The following is a 25,185-nucleotide window of genomic DNA, read 5'->3' on the forward strand; positions in this document are numbered from 1 at the left end:
GTAACCACCTTATTATTGATTGTCCTAGTATTCCAAAGGTGTTAGAAGTATGGTCTTCAAATACTTATAAACTTACTATTGATCCATTGACCAGTGATTATCAAGTTCCTGGGAAAAAGGGTAAAGTTAGGTTTCCTTGTAAGTTATGCAAAGGGATTCATCATAGTCACATTTTCCCTCATATGGATGAAGCCTCAAAATCATGGGAAAAAATTATTGTTTCACAGCAACAACTTCCAACTGGTTACCATAAAATTTCTCCCAACCCACCGTTAGTTGATGAAGTGATTGATCTAATTACAAGTACAATCAATCCCACTCTTCCATTGGGGAGTGAAATGCATATCACTCAAGTTGATTAACCATTGGTTGATCAAGTGGCCAACTCAAATCCACATTCATTGGGTCCCATTCTCCCTTTAGAGAGTGAAATTAATATTTCTTAGGTTATTCTTGTTACCTCAACATATTCTATACATGGGGGAATTTCACATGTTTCCATTGAACCCCCTCCAAGTAATGAGGTTATTTCCTTTGGTTGGAATAGACTGACAAAGCCTCATATTCCTTCTTCCACCCCTTTCTAAATCATTTTGAAGGCTTATTATAATAATGTGTGTCGCACAAATGTAGATGAAGGTTCTTCTGTTAGTATTTTATCCTCAACTACTTGGAAAGCTTTACGTTCCCCTCAGCTTGTGCTTGTTACATAGAATCTATTATATTTTAACAGAACCATTAGTGAACCTTTAGGGATCCTTCCTAAGTTATCTATTACTCTGGATGGAAAAACTGTATGTTTTTATCTAATGGTAGTCCAAGGCCCCTTGGACTTCAATTTTCTCCTTGGAGAAGATTATGTCTATGCCATGAAAGGTTCGTATCAACACTCTTTTGCACGATGTATTTCCCTCACAATGGAAACATTCTGAATATTGACCAACTTTCATTTGTTGGTCTTGATTCAACTACCATCCATACAACACCCCTGAATATTCCTTATATGCAAGTGGTATCAGCCCCACAACAGGTTAATTATGTGGCAACCTGTCCCATTCATTCAATTACTTATGCAAGTGAGCCTCTCACTGTTTTCTTGAATTATTTTGACTTAGATCCGGTAATTGACATGGTAGACCCTTCAATGGGGACATTTGAACCCAGTTTTATTATCCCATTGATTCCCTTAACATGTGTTCCTTCCAGAGAACTATATTCCTTTTGATGAGGCCCTCTTGGAAGCCATGATCAGGTAGTGTCCCTTGGCATGTGTTTCTTCCATTTGGAAGCCATGATCAAGTTTCAATGAGGATGGTTCTTTTACCATGTCAACCTCGTTAAAAAATGAAATAGGTCCCTATGAGGATGGTTCTTTTCTTGTGTCAACCTCGTTAAAAAATGAAACAGGGTCTTATGAGGTTGGTTCTTTTACTGTGTCAACCTCGTTAAAAATTGAAATAGGGACTTATGAGCATAGTTCCTTCTCTTGTGTCAAACTCGTTAAAAAATAAAGCAAGCTTCCATGAGCATAGTTCCTTTTCACGTGTCAAGCTCGTTAAAAAATGAAATAAAGGTTCCTTGAGCATAATTATTTTCCTGTCTTGATCTCGTTAAAAAGTGAAACAAATACCTAAGTAAGTCAAGTCTTTCACCTGATCTCGTAAATGAACCTTCATTTCATCCACCTATTAGTAACCAATAATCTACTTAGGTAGATCAAACGAAGCTTGGGGGAAATGTAACTCTCCAGGTTATGTTTGGGGGGAATTAAAACTTATCTCAAGCATAGTTTTTCTTTGTTTCAATCTTATGTAAAAATTAAATCACTTTCAAGCATAGTTTTTCTCTGTTTCAAGCTTGTATAAAAATGAAAACTATTTAGAGTCCATTTTGGTTATTATTTTCAAGACTCGTTAAACTCATGAAAATCTCGACCTTCTTTTGCTATCTTTTCATGCTCATAAAATGTACATGAAAATGCTGAGTTATTTTTGTCTTTTCCTTCTCGTTAATTAGATTGAAAGTCGGTGATATCAGTATACTTTTATCACTTTTTCAAGCTCCTTAAAAATTATGAAAAAGAGAAACCCTAGAGTAACCTTTAAGCTCTTTTCTGACTCTCAAAGTATGAAAAGATTTCCAAGTATTCTTGTTTTCTTCGAACTCGTTAAAGAAAACGAAAAATGGTCTACTTGATATAAGTTTACCCCTTTTATGGATCATGTAGATTATTTATGAAAAATCTATATTTTGACTAATCATGGTCAAAAGAGTTCTCTCCCACATTATTTTACCCTTTTCCGAGCTTGAGAGATTAAATCTATGAAAAATTACATTTTGGAGTTTACTTATGTTTTTCTCCTGACTCCCTAAAAAGGAAAAACATTATGCTTAGCTTTCTCTGGGCATGTTAAAACTTCACGTTGAAAGAGCTTAATGAGTTTCCTTTTTATGTCTTTTTAAAACTCTTTAAATATGAAAATGACATCAAGTTACCCCTTCAGTGGACTCGTAAAATGTAAACAATGTAGGACTTGTCAATCATGATGAGACCGATCCACTCCTTCCTAGGATTCGTTAAAAATACTCTGAGGGATGAGCTTACATGACAAGCATATGTTATCCTCCTCAATATTGTGTAAAAATAAATATGTACTTTCTAGCAATGGTGGGGGGGAATAGGAAAGAACATTTGTTTTTGTATTGTAAAAGGAAATATGTCACTCTTGAACATGACACTCCATCACCTTTGTGTCTAGGTTTGGAAATCCTTTCTCCTCTTAATTGGTCATACCTCATTGAAAGTCTTCAAACTAGTTTTTGGTCCTATTTTTTAGTCAAATGTTTTCAAGTCAAAATGTTGTGTCATTTATATGTTCAAGAGAATTCCAACCTCAGCCAAAATTACCTTGCATATCATAACCTTCAATCGCGTCGTCATCCCTAAGTCAGTCCTGAATCACTCCATTTTTTTCTTCAAAACTTAATACCCATTTCATGTCATTAATAGGGCATGCATCAAGGCCCTCCTACAATGGGTCGCTTCCTGTTGACGTTATATCATTATCCAGGAATTTGACTTAGAAACCCCCATTCAGTACCTTGGAGCCTGCATGCCTCAATGGAAAGTTTCTCGCTTTTGACGACAGGTTCTCATCGTTGGCCTTCGATTGAATTATTCTATGAGTGTTTCGACTTTAAAACATTTAATGACACTTCATAGATTGTATTGGAGTACCTTGAGAGCCATTTTCATTATTGGTGGTTTCTCTTGCACCTGTTAATGATTTACATCATTGACCAATAATCATTTGGTTTCTACCATGTTCAACTTCAAGAAATTTACTCACATGGTTAGATTCATACATCAAGAGATGGAGATCAAGACCCTGGATCTAGTTTCATCCATCCAGGCTGCGTGGAGTTATTAAATATTCATTATTGTAAACATAGATCCATTGGTGGTTTCATCCATAATGTGTCTTTTGTTGACATGGATCTTCAGATGCATTTCCATACTGATTCTTTGAGATACTTGTATTTTGAGTATGGGAATGCCTACCTCATTGATATTTGTATCAAAGAATGATATGGTAATCCTTGATTATTTGTTTCAGTTCTTCAACCAATTGGTCTCTGATCTGAAGATTTGACATGATAAAGCACTTCAACCATCAAACATCTTTTTTGGATTTTCATGATTGTCGATTCAAATCTCTCACCATCCGATGAGTGTCTCAAGTCAATCCCCTATGAATCTTGAAGTAAAAAAAATATGAGGGACAAAAGGAATTTTGGGTTTCACTACTTAAAAACTATTTTTGAGTCTCTGCACAGTTTTCCTAGCCATCACCTGCGCATGTGAAGTTTTTACCCTTGTGGCCTGCACAATCCTCTTCATGCAAGTAAAAATAAAAAAACAAGTTCTAGAAGTTTTGATGGAGGAATATTATCCAAATTAGAAACATCAAACTACTACATACCTGCACCTTATCCCTTGGTTCATGGAACTAATCTCCTCCTCTTAAGCATCATATCTCTTGAGAAGAGGAACTAGAAACCTCCTCCTCTGGCCTATAAATTGAGCATAACACTAGAGGAAGGGGAGAGACTTGGATTTGTAAACTTATGTTGCTGATTTTCGGTCTAAAGAGCTTGTCATCAAGGGAAGGAATGAAGACCATTGGAAGAGGCTTGTGACATCAAGGCAACCAGGTTGTAAGCTTGTTCTCCTTTGAATTTAATACAAAGTAGTTGTTCTTTCCTAATTGCGTCTATTTTGATGTTATTTGTGAGATTCCTTGATCACTCGCATGGTTTATAATTGATTATTGATTCAAATATATGTTGCATGCTAAGTTAGGGATTTCATTTACCTTTGATTTTATATGTGAAATGCTTTGATCCCTTTGAATTTTTTTTCTATGCAAATCTCTTTTGGAGAATCATGGAGAAGCTGTGGAAAGCATTGGGAAAGCCTCTAAGGCATTGAGGAAAAGTTGGTTGTGGAAAGCACTGAAAGGACTTCTACAAGCACATTTCTAATAGGTAAGTGATTATTCGTGTACTACATGTTTCATGTTTCAAGTTATAATCTAAGGAAAGGTAGCAATTCTTTTGATGTTTGTTACTAGGTTTTGTTAGAAATCTAGGGAGATTTCTTTTGTCCGCATAAGCAATTTGTCCACCTAACAATGATGAGTATATTATCATTATGAAATCCCCTAGCTAATATTTCTCTCTTGTAAATAATTGTAATTATTTTAAAAATGGTTGAGAGAGGGACAGAAATTCCATTGCTTGAGGGAATTGTTGTTTCAGATATCAATCTTGGTTGTTTTAGTGGGCTGACTAAGCAATAAATAACTAAAAGAATAAGGGATAGGGGCAGGTGTCCTTTGGCTCCAATAACAAGAAAAGAACAAGAAAAAACATTATGACAACATGGGTTGTGTTTTCCACAAGGTTAACTATTGTGAAATCATGGAGAAGGAGGGCAGTTAGTTCATTAGAAAGAGAAAGGAGGACCTTCATATTTTTCACCCCTATTGTGTTATGCAACTAGCTCACAAAAAGATGGATCAATTTCTTAAAAAATATCCTCTTCGAGGGGGAAACCTCCTTTAAATTACATAAGTGAACAATTCTTGGATGATAAAAATGACAATACCTCCTTTCTATATATAAGAGTCTAACTGATCACAATATAATCAGAGCCTACATAAAAATAATAATGTAAGGGCATAAAAACAACAATAGTGGGCTTCTATGGGGCACAATAATAACAATATGCGGACTACATGGGCACAACAATAATAATAAGGGAGCTACTCTAATAATAAAAATAAGGGGCTACACTAGTATCATAGGGACATAACATGCCCCTCTCCTTCAAAAAAGTGTTGTCCTCAATGCTTGAGTAGTTATGAATGCTTCTGTATAAAATTATCATCCTCCCTTGTGGAATCTTCAGTGGTAATTTCTTCCACTTGATGAGATACTCTGAAATTGATTGATTACATAGCTCTCAGGTTCTTGTTTCTATGAATGCTTCTGGTTCCAATATGATTTTTCCTTCCTTTTCAAGTTCTGACAATATTGTTTGAACTAGGAGCTTATCACCTATAACCTTCTTTAAGCATGAAACATGGAAAACTAGGTGCACTTGGGAAGATGCAGGAAGATCCAATTTGTATGTCATAGTACCAATATTTTGCAACACCTTTTAAGGACCATAGTACATTGGTGATAACTTATTATCCTTCTTATATTGCTTGAGGGACATTTGTTTGTATGGTTGTAGCTGTAAAAATACCCAGTCACGTACATAAAAATTTCTTTCATTGCGATGTTGATATGGTTGTTGTTTCACTCGATTCTGCGCCAAAGTGAGGTTATCCTTTAAGACTTGGAGAACTTGTTGTTGATGCTCAATGTGATCTTCCATTGCTTCAACCTTAGAATTTTCACTTAAAGATGATGTGATGGACGTGGATGATATCCATAAAGTGCCATAAATGGGGTCATTTTTGTTGCAATATGGAATGAAGAGTTATAACACCATTCAACCATAGGTAACCACTTGAACCATTGTGTTTGTTTATCAAATACAAAGCAATGAATATATCCTTCCAAACATTTGTTCACTATCTCAGTTTTCTCATCATATTGAGGATGATAAGATGAGCTATGAGCTAATTGAGTACCTAGACAAGAAAATGATTCCATCACAAAAATTTCAAGTGAAAATGGGATCTTTGTCACTTACAGTAATCTTTGGGTTTCCATGTAGATTTTGAATTGTTTCCATAAATGCAATAGCAATTGTACTAGATTTAAATGGATGAGATAATGCACAAAAGTGTGCAAACTTTGTAAGTTTATCAACTACCACCATGATGTCACTCTTTCCTTCGAACTCAGGTAAACCAGTGATAAAATCCAATGAAACCTCCTCCCAAAGTTGACTTCGAATGGCTAAAGGATGTAACATAATTGAGGTCTTAACTATCTAAATTTTATTTTTTTATCAAACCAAACATTCTGTCACAAATTTTTGAATATCAAATTTAAGGCCCTCCCAAAAAAATCCTTCTTGACCCTGTGGTAAGTTTTTAAAAGTCCTGAGTGCCCTCCAAAGGGATAGGTGTGCAATTCCAGACGAATATTTTTGTTTGATTTGGGAATTCTTACAAAGATATAAGAAATATTTGTACCATAATGAATCATTTTTCCAGCTAAATGTATCAGATGTGTTGGGATCTTGCCGCAAATTTTTAATGAGAATCAACACTTCTTCATCAATCTTTCATTCATCTCTTGCTTCGGTTATCCAATCAGATTGGATAATAGAAATGGCACAAAGAAATGCTTCCATATCCTCATTCTTTCTTGAGAGTGCATCTGCAACAACATTTTGCTTCCGTTTTTTGTAGATGATTTCAAAGTCATAACCCAACATCTTTGTGACCCATTTTTTCTACTCTTCTGAAGATAATATTTGTTCCAAAAACTATTTATGAATATTATGATTTGTTTTTACCTTGAAATGTATTCCCATTAGGTAAGTTCTACATTGCTTTAGTGCATGTAGTATTGTCAGAATTTCCTTCTCATAAATAGGTTTGTGTAAACACTTTCCTTTGATTTGATGACTTTCAAATGCAAAGGGTCTTCCTTCTTGCTTTAAAACAACACCAATTCCATTTCCTGAGGCATCACATGTAACAATAAAGGTTTTTGTGAAGTATGGCATAGCTAACATCGTTGCTTGGAACATTGCCTCTTTAAGATTCCTAGGCCTTAATTGTTAGGTGTAGAGCCTGATTATCTTCTGTATTCAAAGGTATCGCCGCATTGGACCCCAGTTCATAATGGGGTGGCAACGTCACCCGTAAAATATTCGCTATAGTGGGGGTCCAGGAGGGGGGTGGCTGCAACCTTTGGGAGGCCCCCCCTGATGGGGGGATCGAGGGCAGCACCCCCGAAGCTAAGAATAGATATAAAATTGCCTTGTAAAAATTTGTGATTTCATAGTCAATCTGGGCTGTTCATTAAGGAGAGATATGACAGTAGAAGTTATGTTTAATTTAGGGTTTTTTGCCCTAGAAGGCAACCCCTTGCTATATATGAGGGAATTGTATTGTGTCTATGCAGATCTGTATTCTGAGTGAGGAAGAGGGAGGAGATTGAGAGCGAAGAGGGAATTACAACGGATCTAATGTAGGTTGTATCTCTTCTGTTTGCTGGATAATATAAAAGGAAGGACTAGCTGTTTCTCCGTGGACGTAGCCCAAACTCGGTGAACCATGTATATCTGTGTCTCTCTTGTTTTATGCGTTTTATGTGTTTATATTTCTGCAATACTTTATGTTTTGCATTGCTCTGTAATATATAATTTTCTAACAACTAGTATCAGAGTCGAAGATCTATTTGGCTGATAAACTTGCAGGAGAGAAGGGTTCCTGGTTCGAGTGGGAGCAATGGCGAAAGATGGTAGGTTTAGGGTCGAAAAATTCAACAGCCAAAACTACCAGCTATGGAAGATGTAGATGGAAGATTATTTGTACCAGAGAGATCCATACCAACCATTAAGTGAAAAGACAAAGAAGCTGACGAGTATGACAGACACAGAATGATATTCTCGACAAAAAAGCACTTGGAACAATACGGTTGTGCCTAGCGGCGTCAGTAGCGTTTAATATTTCAAAGGAAACGACAACAGAGGGTTTAATGTCAACATTGGCCAAACTATATGAAAAACCCTTGCCCTCAAATAAGGTATTTCTTATGAAGCGTTTATTTAATATGAAGATGTCAGAAGTTGGATCTGTTGCTGATAATTTAAATGAATTTAATACAGTTACCAGTCAATTAAGTTCTGTAGCGGTAACTTTTGATGATGAAGTTAGGGCTCTGTTATTTCTATGCTCATTGCCAGAAAGTTGGAATGGTTTAGTTATGGCCATTAGTAACTCTATCTCTGGATCTAGTACTTTAAAGTTTGATGATGTTGTCGATGCAATCCTTAGCGAGGAAATGCGACGGAAAAGCTCCGATGAGACATCAAGTAATGCTTTGACTGCAGAGACTAGGGGAAGAAAAATGGAAAGATGAAAGAGCCCTGGATATCGCAGTAAGTTAAGAAAAGGAAGATCCAAGTCCAGATTGGGGATAGTGTGCTGGAAATGCAGGAAGAAAGGACACCTGAAGAAAGACTGCAAGTCTCGAAAGGGAAAAGAAGGAGACGCGCAACAAGAAACTAATCATGAAGCGAATGTAACAGGTGGTGTGTTGCAAGATGCTTTGATTCTTTCATTAGAAAACATTATTGATGCTTGGGTGGTAGATTCAGGGGCCTCATTCCATGCCACACCTGATAGGAAACATTTTTATGATTATGTTCAAGGAGATTTTGGACAGGTTCAATTCGGTGATGATAAACCCTGTAAAATCATTGGAATGGGTACAGTTTTCATAAAACAGCAAAATAGAAATCAGTGGCTATTGAAGGAGGTAAGGCATGTTCCAGATTTGAAGAAAAATCTGATTTCAACAGGGCAGTTGGGAGGTGTAGGTTGCGTAACTACTTTCACAGATAAAACCTGGAAGGTCACTAAAGGATCCCTTGTAATAGTGAAAGGAGGAAAGGTTGGTACATTGTATTTATGCAATGGTATTTCTAATTCTGTTAATGCTTTAACCTCTACAGGAGAAGATACGAAAATGGGGCATCATAGGCTCGGGCACATGAGTGAGAAGGGGATGCATATTATTCACTCAAGAAATATGTTGCCAGGTTTGAAGCATGTTGATTTAAAATTCTATGAGAATTGTTTTTATGGAAAACAGGACAGAGTCAGATTCCTTAGAATGTAGGTTTTAACCCCATACAAAAATTACCTGCATACGAATTCTAAAACACATAAAATAAACAATGTGAGAGAATAACACATAAAGCACATATACACAGAGATTTTCCCTTGGATTCCAAAACCGGGACTACGAGCTTGATTTTTCATTATGTTCCTTTCAATGTTACAATACATATTTATACATGCCGAAGCATCCAATACTATGGACCAAAAACCATCGCGTCCAATACCATGGACCGAAAACCATCGTGTCCAAAAAAACATGTGCGAAAATCATGCACAAAACCATAGGTGGGTCCGCCCAACCTAACATAGGTTCCAAAACCAAAATTTTCCGGGGCGCTGGCCTAGACCCATAAAGTGGGGTTATGGGTACGTCTCAAACCCCATGTGGCCCCCCCTCTAACCGCCCGGTTAACTACGTGGGCTAGTCGTGGAAAGAATATAACACAACCCAACATAGAGTTGGGAAAGAAAAGAAGAGCGAAAAATTAGAGCTTGTACATACAGATGTATGGGGACCTGCTCAGGTATCATCTCTTGGTGGCTCTCGTAATTATGTTACTTTTATTGATTATGCAACCAGAAAAACCTGGATTTATTGTATTTGAAATAAATCTGATGTATTTGATACTTTCAAGAAATGGAAAGCTTTGGTTGAAAATGAGACAGGAAAAAGGTTGAAGTGTCTCAGATCAGACAATGGAGGTGAATATTGCAGCAAAGAGTTTGATAGGTAATGTTCAGAGAATGGAATTCATAGAGAGAAGATAGTTCCAGGAACACCAGAAGAAAATGGTGTGTCAAAAAGGATGAACAGGACAATCATGGAGCGTGCAAGGTGCATGAGATTGCATGCAGGATTGCTTTACAATTTTGGGCAGATGCTGTAGATACTGTTTTTTATCTAATAAACAAAGGGCCTTCAAGTTCCTTGGATGGTGGTATTCCAAAGGAGGCATGGATAGGTAAAAAGGTAAACTACTATTTTTTAAAGACTTTTGGCTGTGAAGCCTTTGTCCACATTAATAAAGAAAATAGAACAAAGCTTGAGGCAAAATCAAAGAAATGTACCTTTATTGGATATGGTGTTAATGATTTTGGTTATCGCTTTATTGATTATGAAAAACACAAAATCATTAGGAGCAGAGATGTCATATTCAATGAAAAGGTTTTGTATAAGGATCAGTTTCAGGAAAAGAAACATGAAAAAGAAAACAGAAAATACACAGTGTTTGACGAGATCACAGAAAAAGTGATGGTGCCTGAAAATCATAATGATCAACAACCACAATAGCAACAAGCACCTCAAACACCTGAAAGTGGTGTTAGAAGATCTACCAGGGTAAGTAGACCCCCTGAACGATAATCTCCTTCATTATATTATGTATTGTTGACTAATTCTCGTGAACCAGAATGTTATGAAGAAGCAGTACAGGTAGAAACTAGGAAGAAGTGGGAGAAATCCATGAAAGAAGAGATGGAATCCTTAGCACATAACCAGACTTGGGACTTAGTCAGGTTTCCTACAGGTAAAACAACATTGTAGAATAAATGGGTTTACAAGTTGAAGGAAGAAGATGGAGGTAGAAAAAGGTATAAAGCTAGACTTGTGGTCAGGGAAAATTTTAAGAACCCCCCTAAATTTACATGTATAATAAATGGGCGAATCTCCATGGTATATAGGAAAAATGGAAGGCGATTTTATCAATAATATGATATTTATATATAATTTTTTGGCGAATCTCTCACCAGGCATGGCGAATATTTTAATCAATTATAAAATCTTGTGTTTATTGAATACACAAATGAAATCATTGCATTTCTTTAAAATATCTTTAGAAATCAAAATGACCGAAATTACATATTGATAACCTAGTGGGTATAGGATAAAATTCACCTGTGCCATTCACAGAAAGCATGAGAAAAAACCTAATACTATATATAAAACCAAGAAAAATTAAAATTCATCACTTCTAGGGACCTTGTAACCACCCTGCCAATACACAAGTATGTTCCTGTTTGCAATTAGAAAAATTACCCAAATTACAATCTGTTTACTCCAGCTTATGTTGGAAAGTTATAGAAGGATGACTAGTGCAATCAATCCATTCCTTTTAGCCCTGGATTTGTCTCAGTTTAAACAGAAGTATACAAATATATTTGTCCAATTTCTATGCTTTAACCATTCACCTTAAGATGTTTTTACAATATAATTTCCTAAGTCTATTTAATATCTTCATTATCATAAAAACCAACCTATATCCATCTTAACTCGACATTTACCACTCTTAGGGGGGTGAAATCTATTTATCCCTCTGAGCACTTGGTAGAACCAGAATTAAGATGGATCTAAGATGATAGAATTTCCCCTTTAAATAGTCTATGCTCACATCAATACCATGGTATTACCATGGGTCAATACCATGGGTTATCATAAACCTGGAGCTTAAAAATTACTATTAGTAATTTATAAAAATTAATAAAATTAATAGTTGATTTTTATTTTATTTTTTATTTTAACCAAGCTAAAATGTTTAACATACATTAAATTACAACATCCATTTTTACTCTTGATCGGATCAAATATTTTTTCACTCTATGCTAGTTTGCATATCACGATATTTGATACCTCTCGGGGGTTAATAGATCCAGAGTAAAGATGGATCTATGCTGGTTTAATTCCCCCATTTAAATAGGCTACATTCCAGGTGAATACCATGGGTCAATACCATGTGCCATTTTTATTTTTATTAATACTAATATTAGGGTTAATAATGTTTTTTTGCATGGTATTAATAACAATCTAGTCCATGGTATTTGTCCCATAGTATTTTTCCCATAGGTTTCACCTAAATATAATGCATTTTTTGAGTGTTCGTAAATATAAGGTGACTTATGGAGTAAATATAAAAAATGTTTTATTTGTTTACCATACCTCTTGTTTATTTATATTTTTATTAATTTACCATACCTCTTTTACAAATATGGTATTTGGCCCATAGGATTCACTTAAATAAAACCTCTTTCTTGAGCCTTCATAAATAGAACGAGGGTTATGGACTAAATATAAAAAGAGGTTTTATTTATTTACCATGCGTCTAGTTTATTTATATTTTTATTTATTTACCATACCTTTTGAGTAAGTATAAAAAGACGTTTTATTTATTTACCATACCTCCACTTTACTTATATTTTTATTTGTTTACACCCTTGCATGTATATAAGGTGACTTATGGAGTAAATATAAAAAATGTTTTATTTATTTACCATACCTCTCATTTATTTATATTTTTATTAATTTACCATACCTCTTTTATAAATATAGTATTTGGGCCCTTGGCCCATAGGATTCACTTAAATAAAACCTATTCTTGAAAATGAGCGAATTGATTCACTTAAATAAAACCTATTCTTGAAAATGGGCAAATGGAAGGTTGTAACTCCTAATTTCAAGGGCTAAATTTACCTTTTTTACCCTCTCCCTTAAAATAAGGTGGGTTATTTGAGGTGATTTGTAAAAATATACTATGATACAAAATATTCGCCCACTAAAAATTTAAGACCCCTTAATTTTGCCAAAGGGCGAACATTCGCCCCTAAAATTTTCTATGCTTGTGGTGAAAGGATTTGCACAGAAAAAGGGTATAGACTTTGATGAGATATTTTCTCTTGTTGTTAAAATGACTTCAATCAGAACTATTTCAAGTCTAGTAGCAGCTGAAGATTTGCATCTTGAGCAATTAGATGTAAAGACAACCTTTCTCCATGGTGATTTGGAGGAAGAGATATATATGCAGCAGCCACAAGGATATGAGGTAAAAGGGAAGGAGAAACTAGTGTGCAGGTTGAAGAAGAGCTTGTATGGCTTAAAACAGGCTCTAAGGCAGTGATATCTAAAATTTGACAGGTTTATGTCTGAACAAGGTTATACTAGATGTCACTCTGATCATTGTGTTTATCTCAAAAGGCAAAATGATGGCAGCTATATTATATTGTTATTGTATGTAGATGACATGCTTGTTGTAGGTTCTAACATGCAGGAAATAAATGTGTTCAAAAGAAAATTGGCAAACTCATTTGCAATGAAGGATTTGGGTGTTGCAAAACAAATCCTTGGTATGAGAATAACTAGATACAGGAAGAATCGTAAACTAACATTGTCTCAAAGTGAGTACATAGAAAAGGTGTTGAAAAGGTTTAATATGCAGAATGCAAAACCAGTTAGTATACCTTTGGCTAGCCATTTCAAATTAAGTAAGGAGGAATGTCCTAAGACTCAAGAAGAAATGGCTCATATGTCTAAAGTTCCATATGCATCAGCAGTTGGAAGCTTAATGTATGCAATGGTCTGCACAAGGCCTGATATTGCACATGCAGTGAGAGTTGTAAGCAGGTACATGAATAATCCAGGAAAAGAACATTGGATGGCGGTGAAGTGGATTCTCAGGTATTTGAGAGGTACCACAAATCAAGCATTATGCTTTGGTGGTTCAAACATTGCTCTACAGGGATATGTTGATGCAGATATGGTGGGTGATAGAGATAACAGGGGAAGCACAACAGGGTATGTGTTTACTGTAGGTGGAACAGCTGTCAGCTGGGTCTCAAAACTACAAAGTGTTTTTGCACTCTCAACAACAGAAGCAGAGTATGTTGTTGCTACAATGGCTAGTAAAGAAATGATTTGGTTACAAAGGTTTCTGGATGAATTGGGTAAGATGCAGGAGTTGGGAAAGTTATACAGTGACATCCAGAGTGCCATACATCTTGCAAAGAACTCTGCATTTCATTCCAAGACTAAACATATACAGCTCAAGTACCATTTCATATGGTCAACATTGGAAGATGGACAATTGAAGCTGGAAAAGATACACATTAGCTAGAATCCTGCAAATATGTTAACAAAAGTTGTAACCAGGGAGAAATTGAGAATCTGCTCAGTCTCAATTGGTCTTCAAGTATGATGAAGAAAATGAGAAATAGCCAGGTCCAAAGTGGAGTCACTGTCCAGCAAATGAAGCAGCGGTGGAGTTTCTATAATCAGTCTCCAAGTGGGAGATTGTTGGGTGTGGAGCCTGATTATCTTCTGTATTCAAAGGTATCGCTGCATTGGACCCCAGTTCATAATGGGGTGGCAACGCCACCCGTAAAATATTCGCTGTAAGGGGGTCCAGGGGGGGTAGCTGCGACCTTTGGGAGCCCCCCTTGGCAGGGGGATCGGGGGCATCACCCCCGAAGCTAAGAATAGATGTAAAATTGTCTTGTAAAATGTTGTGATTTCATAGTCAATCTAGGCCATTCATTAGGCGGAGATATGATGGTAGAAGTTATGTTTAATTTAGGTTTTTTTCCCTAGAAGGCAACCCCTCACTATATATGAGGGAATTGTATTGCGTCTATGCAGATCTGTATTCTGAGTGAGGAAGAGAGAGGAGATTGAGAGCGAAGAGGGAATTACAGCGGATCTGTTGTAGGTTGTATCTCTTCAATTTGCTGGATAATATAAAAGGAAGGACTAGCTGTTTCTTCGTGGACGTAGCCCAAACTGGGTGAACCATGTATATCTATGTCTCTCTTGTTTTATGTGTTTTCTGTGTTTATATTTCTGCAATATTTTATGTGTTCCATTGCTTTGTAATATATAATTTTCTAACATTAGTTGCTTCTGGAGTCCAAGAAAATGCATCTTTCTTCAATAATGTTGTTAGAGGTGTTGTTATTCTCCCATAATTCTTAACAAACTTGTGATAATACTCTGTCAACCTGAGAAATCCTCGAATATGCTTTATGGTTATGGGGATTTTCCATTCCTTAATAGCTTTAATTTTGCTAGTGTCTACCTTAACACCCTCATGAGATATAATACGACCCAGATATTCCACTTCTTATACTCCAAAGAAACATTTGGAGGTTTTTTCATACAATTGTTTCTCCTCCAATAGTTTGAGCACCCTATCAACATGTTGAACATGATCCTTCCAAGACTTGTTGTAGACTAGTATATCATCAAAAAAAACTACACAAATTTTCTAAGGAAGGGTTTGAAAATAGAGTTCATCAAACCTTGAAATGTAGAAGGTGAATTGGTAAGGCCAAAAGGTATGACCAAAAATTCATAATGACCCTCATGAGTTTTAAATGTTTTTTTTTAATGTCTTCAATCTTCATTCTAATTTGATGATATCCTGAATGAAGATCCAACTTGTCGAAGTAAATTGCTCCATGTAATTCATCAACCAACAATTCATAAATGATAGGAATGGGAAATTTATCTCTAATAGTGATCTTGTTGAGCTCGCTATAATCTGGACACATGCGCCATGATCCATCCTTCTTATGCACCAATACTACTGGAGCAAAGAAAGAACTTTGACTAGGTTGAATTATACTGGCCTCTAGCATTTCTACAACTATACGTTCAATTTCACTCTTTTGGGCATAAGGATATTTGTAAGGCCTAATGTTTGGAGGAACACTTCCTAGAATCAAATGAATAGCATGATCATGATCACAAATAGGTGGGAGGCCTTTGGGAGTCTCAAATACCTTGGAATGATTGTCCAAGACTTTTTGAATATCTGGAGAAATATATTAATTAAATGTTTGAACCTCTAGTAAGCATAATTGTGCAATTACACCCAGTTGTTATTTATTTAGAATATTTGGCATGCCATTAGAGTTAATTATATTTCATGATTTCCCTACGATACCCATTAATTCAACTTCCTTTCCTTCCCAAAAAAATTTCAATAAAAGTTTTTGAAAATTAAAAGCTATCGTCCCCAAAGATTGTAACCATTGGAATCCTAGTACAACATCGTCACCACCCATTGGAATGGAAAGAATAGGAATATTCAATACATATTCCCCCATGGATAACTTGATAGTATGGCACTTTCTAGAACAATTTATAGTTCCTCCATTTACAACCATAATCTTGACAGTCTAGTGCTAGATATAGGAAGCAATTCGTTTCCTTGGATATCTTACAATGACTAAAATTATGGGTACTAACCCAATCAATCAACGCTATTACCTTTTTCTTCTTAATATGCCCTTTTATCTTGAGAGTTTGAGGAGTGGTAATTCCTGCCAATGCATTACAAGATATGGTCGGATTCATTTCTTCTTTCTCTCGAGTTGGTTCCCAGTGTATATCCTCTTCTTTTGACATTTCTTGTTCCTTTTCTTCCTCCTCTTCACAATCTATGTAAAATCATTTCTTCTGGACACACTTATGATCTTTAGTGTACTTGCTATAATAGTTTTAGCACAACCCTTTTTATATTTTTTCCTCCAATTGTTGTGGTGTCATCCTTGTATGTTTTGGAAGGTTAGGAGAAGCAACACTTCCATTTTTATAGTGGTGAGTGGTAGACTTCCTTGTTGCCATAATTTTTCTTTCAACTTTTCTTGCCACCCTAAATGCCTTCTCCAATGAATCGGGTTTGCAAAGGTGAACCTCATGTTCAATGTTATCCTTTAATGACCCTATGAATACATCAACCCTATGCTCCTCTAGAATATCATTTACCCTGATATTCAATTTTTGGAAGTCCTCAATGTGCTCCGCCATTGAACCCTTTTGTTTGAGATTTATTAATTGGCTAAAGAATGTGTTACTCATTATATCCTCATAATGTGCTATCATTTCCTCTATAAAAATTGACCAAGTGACAAGTGGTTTACGACAAAAAATCCATCGATACCATACAAACTAATTGGATTCTAAATATAAAGTTGTAATGTGTACCTTTTGTGTGTGTTGCACATTATGGAGATTGAAATATTGCTCCATCTGTAGTATCCATGTTATCGGATCCTTGCCATCAAAATTCCTCATATCGATCTTTGGAATATGGTGTGTCTTCAATCCAAATTTAAGAGTCTATGGAATCATGATTAACATTCATTTTGTTCTTATCATGAGTTTCATCTAATACCTTTTTTTCCATTAGGAAGCATTCCTTGTAGCAACTTTGTCAAACCTTCCTTCAAATCTTGCATGTTTTCTTTTAAAAATTATTCAATTCTTCCATGTTTCCTTTCATTGTTTCTTCTATACCATCCATATTAGCTTCCATATCATTATTCAAACCATCTATCTTAGCTTCCATTTCATTTTTGGTTACTCTTTGTGAGAACGAAATTTGTTGCACTTGGTCTCGTAATTTTGATACATCATGTTACATTTCTTCCTCTTCTTCATGCGTCACAGTAGATCATTATGGTTGCTTACTAGGTGTTTCCATTTTCTTGCTTTGAATCATTTTGGAATCAAACAATGATATTTATGCTTTACTATGCCACTTGAATCACTTCAAACTGATTTTTCAAACAAAACTTATGCCAATTTAAAAAAAATACACACATTTTTCTGTCTTTGTAGGAGCTCGATATTGAATTTGTTGTATCTCTATAAATTCTGATCTCCAACGTCTTAAATTCGGTCATGCGGTATCCCTCTATGTATTATTTCCAATTCCATAACTCAGGCCAAATTTGGATTCTTCAAGGTAAAGTTATGTCCAATCTCCCGTGATGACCTAACTATAAACTAGTTCAATAGAGCGAACTTGTATGGAGTACCACATGTCAATGTTTTAACCTTCGGCCATAAAAATGATACACAAGATACTATAGTCCATTTAATTTCAGCCACTTTTTATGAAATTCAAATCCAATGGTCGTATAGGAATATATGACGATTTTCCCAAGGTCACCTATTTGAGATGAAATTTTGGAGCATGCAAAAACCCTAACTTCTTCAGACCATATCTCCGAAAATTTAGCGAACCAAGATCTGAAATTTTACAAAAGGTTCATTAGGATTTCATATCCTTGTGGTAAAATTTTCAGCTTATGAACCTTCGTATAAAAAAAATTATAGTGAAAATTCCATGATGGCCTGTTTGCAGCAACGAATCCCTAGAATCCAAAGCTCTGAAACCAAATGTTATGTAACCAACTCACAAAAAGACAGATCAACGACTTAAAAAATATCCTCTTCAAGGGGGAAACCTCCTTTACATTACATAAGTGAAAAATTCTTGGATAATACAAATGGAAATACCTCCTTTCTATATATAGGAGTCTAAGGGGTCACAATATAATCAAAGCCTAAATAACAATAATAATGTAAGGGCACAAAAATAACAATAGTAGGATTCTATGGGGCACAATAATAATGATATAGCAACTACATTGGCACAACATTAATAATAAGGGGGCTACACTAATAATAAAAATTAGGGGCTACACTAGTAGGATAGGGACCTAACATATTGATACATGAATACACACTCTCTCTCTCTTGCTTGAGGACACACACATAGGCATATGAAAAGGGAATGAACTCCCTCGCACATAGAAGTATGGATGAGCGTAGGAAAGAAGCATCTAGTTATTGTTGTGGAATATTGTAGAGAAAAACATAGAGAACTGTTGTTGTTAAGCACTAGGAAAATTTTAGAAACCAAGTGAAGAACCCTCTCAAAGGTTGGTGGGGCATAAACATCATAAACGACAGTGGCTTTCTTTTACGGTTGAAGAACCCACTGGAAGATTGTGAATTTATGAACCTATTTGGTTGGGAAGATTCATTCAAGTGCATGTGAGGGATGAAGAACCATTAGGATTTGCCTTGGGATTGAAGTTATAGTGCTTGACTCACTCATGAACCACCTGGAGAGTGATTTATTTACCCATTCATATCTTAACCACTGAAGAACATTCCTTATTATGAATATGAATATGCCTAAAAATTGAGAATGGAAATGATCATAGTTTTTGGATGAAGGTGTTGTGGCCTCGTGGCATCCTATTTCAGTTATTTGTTAGTTAAAAACCTCAAAAGCACTCCACCTGAAGCTTTGGAATTTGGCTCGAGGTTGACACCTACAAGTAATAGTGGTTGTACATTGTCTACTATTGGGTGGAGATTTGAAGTCCCACTCTCAGTTGGAACACTTCTGCATTGTATAAGATAAGTGTTTCTCTAACTCTTGAAATCAAATATCTAACATGTGCTCACTATGTTGGCTACAAGCCTGTGATGATGTTAGTTTGATGCTCATATGTGTGGTTATTCCTATAAATCGAATCTAGAATGAGTTTTCTTGTTTACCTGTGAAAAGTTGATGGAATGTTAATTTCTTGCAGGACTTTGGGTACTATATGGCTTCCTGCTTGCTTGCATGGGTTTATCTCATGTTATCTATTAGCTCGAGAGATCAGGAGATTGTTAGAAAATTATATATTACAGAGAAATGGAACACATAGAATATATTGCAGAAATATAAACACAGAAAACACATAAAACAAGGGAGACACAAATATATGTATTTCACACAATTTCGGCTACGTCCACGGAGAAATAGCCAGTCCTTCCTTTTATATTATCCAGCAAAATGAAGAGATACAACCTACAGCAGATCCGCTATAATTCCCTCTTCGCTCTCACACAATCTACTCTCTCTTTCTCGCTCAGAATACACATCTACATAGCCGCAATACAATTCCCTCATATATAGCGAGGGGTTTCCTTATAGGGAAAAAAACCCTAAATTAAAAATAACTTCTACCATCAGACTTTCGTGTAATGAACGGCCCAAATTGACTACGAAATTACAACATTTCCCAATGCAATTTTACATCTATTTTAGCTTCAAGGGAGCTTCCCCAAATACCCTGCCAAGGGGGGGGGGGCTATAAATAATCGTCGTTTCCCACCCCTAGACCCCCCCCAACCCCCACGGCGGTGCACATAAACAGACGGCATTTCCGCCACATTACGAAATGGTGTCCAATGCGACGATACCTCTGAATAAAGAAGATAATTAGGCTCCACACCCAACAGAGATCTTTGAGATAAGATGGGATTGATCTCTATCAATTAATATTAACTTAAGAAGTTGGTAGACCTTTGAGTGTCTATGGGATAATAATTGCTCACTAATTTCATTAAAATTGAATGGATAAGTCCCTGTCTTGTCTATTATGTCGATATTGTTTCATTGTCTCTAAGCTCAAGAAGGATAACGTAAGGTGTGTGTGTCTATAGATATATATATATATATATATATATATATATATATACAAAGGTTGAATGGGTTGACCATATCCCTATTGAAACCTCAGGAGGGATAGCTCCAGGGGAACCTAATAGTGATGTTAAGGGTGATGGGCCTAGTTCTAGTGCCACGATCAATTATTCACAGAACCATTGCGATCGAGACATAGCTTAAGTCTCTTCAAACACATAGATTGGCTTATACAGGCGTGGTCCCTCTAATATCATCCCTTGATGCTTTCAGGACTTGAGCTAATATGACTTTCCCATGTGATGGAGACCTCGAAATCTCAAATCTAGGAATTTTTCGCAGTGTCGCTCCTCTCAAATATATGAGATGTTTTGGATGAGATAAAAACATCTAAGAGTCTGTCCCAAGATGAAAAAATATTCTTGTAAGTTGTCATTCTTTAGATTTAGTCACTGCACTTTGACTCATTAAACATTCGGGACATTGACTATTCATGTCTCTTAATAGGCGCTTATTCCATCAGTTGCCAATAAAAACGATCTTGGAATTTTAGAGATCAACCTCTCAGATTTTTCTTCATGATAGTTTCCTCCGAGGCGTGTTTCCTCCAGGGTGGTTTTTCCCCAAGAATGATTTATGTCCGGCATAGTTTTTATTGAGATGGTTTTTTGTTGAGGTAGAGTTTCCTTTGAGGGAGTTTTCACCAAGAAGAGTTTCTTCCAAGGTGACATGGCAAGATCTCATAACCTCATACCTCAATGGTTTATGAACTTCGTGCAATGGAGTTTCTTCTAGGATGGTTTCCTCCAAGGTGGGGTTATCTTTGAGGTGACATGGCAGTAGTGGTTCAGTGCGCTTACATAAGAGAGGGAGTAGGAGCGGGTCGGTGGTTTATCTGTCTACATCCATATATTTATATGTTATTACCCTGGGTCATGAATGGGTCGACAGCTAATATGATAATGCAAAGTGGCAGTGATGAGGATGAATCGGATAGCCATGTGGATGCCACATGGCAAGTTGATGATGTGGCACTAAACTTTAAATTCCCATTACTTTCGATCCAGAGGTCGAATCAAGACAAAATTTATATCATTGGAATCCTCTTGATGAGACATACGTAACTATGTCATCCATTTGAAGTTTTAAGGAACTTGGAAATGATCAAAATTTTTAGATCCCATTCCCATAATGTTACCTTAGATCCCAGTTCAACATAGTAACCACTTTCTTCTAACCATTGTTGGGGTGGGATTATGAGGGGGTGTGATAAAATTATACTTATGATGATGCTTTTTTCTTTAATAATAACCCCTTTATTTTTGGGTTAGAGTCAGGTACTTATATCCCCACATATCCCTTATCCCTTGGATTCATTTTATTTATAAGGATTAGGGTTTTGAGGTTAGAGTTAATGGATTATCCATTGTGTGACATGTTATTATGAAATTTCCACTTTTTGAAGCCAAAGACACCCTCCCTTTGAGAATTAAACCTAGTATAATGATAGAAAACTCCTACAAATTTACTACTAGACTGCAACTCAGCCACACTTATAGCAATAAACTGTTGCTACAAGCTCAATCATCTATAAAAGAATATAAATATATGTGATTATACTATTGTGTATTAAAAATTAATTATAAATTATAATTATATCATACACATGTTCCAGAGTATGAATATTTTCACACTTGGAGATCTTGTGGGTGAGTAATTCTTCTGGAAGCAACTGTGTCGATTACAGGAGATGTCAGATGTTTCGGGTGGAAACTCCACCCATCATTAGTGACACATAAAGCTTTCATGAAATTAAAGAGTGTAGGTCTAAAATAAATAGAATAATTGATTACTGTTAAATTGAAGAATTCATTATAATTAAGAAGATTTGACCTAAATTAATATTAAAATTATAATAACTTCTAACAAATTCTAAGAATCTATATGGTAAACTGGGGTGAATCTCCATGGTCAAGAATCTTATTAAATGTTTTTTTAAATGTATATATGTTTAAATCATATATTAATGTTCTTTATAATAATGATGATGATGATGATGATGCAATTTAGTTAATTATGTTGTAAGGTGTTCCTATGGGAAGAACTCTCCTCTCGTGCCTGTACCCTCCTTTCCCGCTGATTTTGGTGTTAGACGATTGAGTTATTCTCTGCCGTTGAATGACGATTATATCCTTAACCGTTTCACAAGTTAACTGTGTGTTGTCAAGGCTTCGGTTTTCAAGTTGATTACTTTGGAGAATCACCCCCACTGGGGATGAACGAAACATATGAAGAAGATGACTATATTGTTGGATTGGTCGAGAAGGTTGCTTATGCTATGCTGGATTATGATGCAAATTTTTAGCAAGTTATTAATGTGGCCGTGGGTGTTCATGCTGCCATGAACTAGGATTCTTCGAAGCAACCATTTTTTGTGGATAATAGTAATGAGAAGGTATGTTCATGCTTTTAGTTTTTCTTTCTTTTGGTTTTATGAAATCCTAGGATGGGTTTATGATCTTGAGGTTGTTGTAGTCTACATTAAGTGGTGGTCTAGGGAGGAGTCATTTCTCGCCTACAGAGGGATTGATACTTTCGAGCAGCGTTGCAGGCGAAGATGCATGGGAATTGTTCGATATGGCTGCAGACTAGGTTGTTCGATTTAATATGCTAGTTCTTCAGAACTATGATTTGTATAAGTCACTAGTGAAGGGCTTCACCATAGCTCTTGGAGCAGGGGAACCTCAATTTTCGTCGATTCAAAACGTTACAGACTTTTAGAATGGTTGATCAGCCTTTTCCGGCTTTGATTCTGGTTACAATACTTATTAGCACTCTCTGGCTTCGATTATGGTCACAATACCTCTTAACACTGCCAGTAGAGGCCTTGGAAGCATCATCCAAGGGTCAAAGATCGCAAAATTAGCGCTCACCAAGTCTATTTTTTATTTTTACACATATTTCATTCTTTTCTTTGAACAATGTCTAATATTTGGAGGGTGAGGCACTGAACTTACATTTGAATGGTTTTGTGTGTTTTTAGAATCATCAGTAACTGCAAGCGAAGAAATCAATGGCAAGACAGGGAAGGCTACAAGCAATACAAGCCCAACAACGGAAAAATAGATGTGAGCATGCTAAGCCAATGAGTTGCATCTACTCAGCATGTCCCCCCTGGCCAACAGATTATTGGTGGTTTTGGAATGAGGGTAGTATTTCTCAGTTCCAACGAACCCGGACGAGAATCTGGAGGCAATGGTGTTTTTCTGCCACGAAGGATGGATAATGGTCGCATTGTCAAGCAGAAGCCATGTAGTTAAATTTTCTGACCCCAACATCCCGTGTTAGATGGTCAGACACTCTGGTTCTTCTTCTACCAAGGATAGTACAGGATTTTAACCTTAATGTTGAGGACTTGCGCTCAAAGCCGCGTGGTTTATCAGAGACCTCGCTTAACCGATGCGGTAAGGAGATTTTGCCTTTAACCTTTTTTTACTTAACGTTGTATCCCTGACATATTCGTTTGGTCAATGATTCCAGGGTTTAGAAATATGATATAATTTAGGGTTTATAAGTATTATGATAGTGTAAATAAACAAAGCAAAGGTTTTGTAGTTTATACGAGGGTAGCTAAGCATTAGGAGGAAGTGAGAGGAGAAATGTGGCATGTCCATGAGCATAAATTAGGTTTTTATCTTGGTTGTTTGGAGGTCCAAACATAGTCCGTTGATATCATTTTTCCGCATGAATGGACTTACTAGTAGTAGATTTTCCTTTCAACTCACTGAAATGCTAACGTCTAAAGTCTAACTTGTTGTGGAGAAAATATACAGACACCAAGGCTTAGAGTCTCTCTACATATTTTTATTACCAAGAAGAGCCATATCATTGGTTAAGTTGTTGTTTGTAGTAAGTCTCTTCTGACGATGTTCTACAAGGGACATACTGATTAACATGGAATAGTAGTAGGTTTGGTGGCCCTCATTTTCTTTGCTAGCACACATAGACACTCACTTGTATAGTAAGTGAAGTCTCAAACAATTTAGTAATTAGCAATGTTGCTTTTGGTGTTTGGGAAATGTAATGGAAAGAATGAATAACTGTTATTCCCATGCTTGTGGCATGTATTCTTTGCCATGGAGGAAACATTATCCCAACATTTTGTAATAAGCATAATAATGGAAATAATTATAGTAGATATTCTCCATACCGGGAAATTTATGTGTTTGTAAACTACTATGGAGCTTCTTAAAGCCAAAGAATGATAATTAAAATGTTTACTATATCAGTTTGTTACTTGTTCATTCTCTGAGCACCATCTCATATACAAATATTTTGTTCATTTATTTTTCTGCTATTAATTAAGAGACAAACCCTTGTACCCTAGGATGCCTTGTCAGTGTTACACTTAGGTTGAAATAGATGAGATGATGCACCATAAAATACCATTCCAGATTTATACACATGTCCTAAACAGGTTGAAGTTGGAACATTTGTGTGCTGCTACACTTAGGTTGAAACAGATGAGATAATGCACCGTAAAATTTCATTCCAGATTTATACACAAATCATAAGCGGGTTGAAGTTGGAACATTTGCGTGCTCATAGAATAACTAGCTATTCTGAATTCAGATTACTATGGATGGTTGCATTTATTGGTTACATCTTTTGACATTAGAGGATCAAACTCCTTTAGATCACCTTGGCTATAAAAACAACATTGAAAGGTATCTATTCGGTCAAATTCACCCTGGACTTGCATCTGG

At 36.0% G+C, this 25,185-nt stretch overlaps 1 pseudogene; it reads left to right on the plus strand.

Annotated features, from left to right (window-relative positions):
• Positions 1-24,180, plus strand: part of LOC149169362 (uncharacterized) — a 72,607-nt pseudogene extending 48,427 nt beyond the window's left edge.
• Positions 24,181-25,185: the final 1,005 nt, after the last annotated feature.

This window comes from Pinus tabuliformis, chromosome 4_2 (assembly GCF_031772625.1).
Source record: "Pinus tabuliformis cultivar Carrire ecotype Pingquan chromosome 4_2, CPIR1, whole genome shotgun sequence".
Lineage (NCBI taxonomy): Eukaryota > Viridiplantae > Streptophyta > Pinopsida > Pinales > Pinaceae > Pinus > Pinus tabuliformis.